The sequence below is a fragment of the Cucurbita pepo genome, chromosome LG01 (genome assembly GCF_002806865.2).
Source record: "Cucurbita pepo subsp. pepo cultivar mu-cu-16 chromosome LG01, ASM280686v2, whole genome shotgun sequence".
Lineage (NCBI taxonomy): Eukaryota > Viridiplantae > Streptophyta > Magnoliopsida > Cucurbitales > Cucurbitaceae > Cucurbita > Cucurbita pepo.
This window is the reverse complement of record NC_036638.1, coordinates 11,733,689-11,734,357: the sequence shown is the minus strand read 5'-3', so window position 1 is coordinate 11,734,357 and position 669 is coordinate 11,733,689. Positions and strand designations below refer to the sequence as shown.

At 31.8% G+C, this 669-nt stretch overlaps 1 protein-coding gene across 3 annotated transcripts in view; it reads right to left on the bottom strand.

Moving 5' to 3' along the window:
* Positions 1-669, bottom strand: part of LOC111810722 — an 11,335-nt gene that overhangs the window by 9,438 nt on the left and 1,228 nt on the right. The window lies entirely within an intron of this gene.

The following is a 669-nucleotide window of genomic DNA, read 5'->3' as shown; positions in this document are numbered from 1 at the left end:
TTGATTGAGATTCGAATCACTCCACAAGCAAGATCGATCATGTCTAGCTTGAATGACTCTTGTTGATCAAATATCTCAAACACTTGTTTGAGATTCGAATCACTCCACAAGCAAGATTGATCATGTCGAGCTTGAATGATTCTACATGCAATCTAAACTACATAGAATTGCAAAGAAACTTAGCCATTGGCTAAAGAAAAGCACAAATGCTTCTTTTACTATATTTTCCAAGTCTACCTTACAAATACAACATACATGGCTTTATATAGCCTCAAAATGAAACTATTAAAAACATTCCAAAAGTTGTAACATTCCTACTTAATGACAATAAATAGGAATGTAAACTTTCTATTTATTGTCATTAAGGCGATGCAAAACCATACTCAGCTGATTAGAGAAGGCTAGTAAACTTTCTCCCCTTTCCCTTCAACTTCTTAGCTAACAAAAAGATAAAGACGATCATAGTAATATGCCTACGCAAATCATACTCAACATTCAGTCCAACATTCTCTCGCCTAACTAACTGCTTGAAGGCAAATATTCCTACATGCCCCTCCAAGTGTACCGAATCATGATTGGGTCCTCACATAATGCTATCTCAAAAAAAAAAAAAAAAAAAAAAAAAAAAAAAAAAAAAAAAAAAAAAAAAAAAAAAAAAAAAAAAAAAAA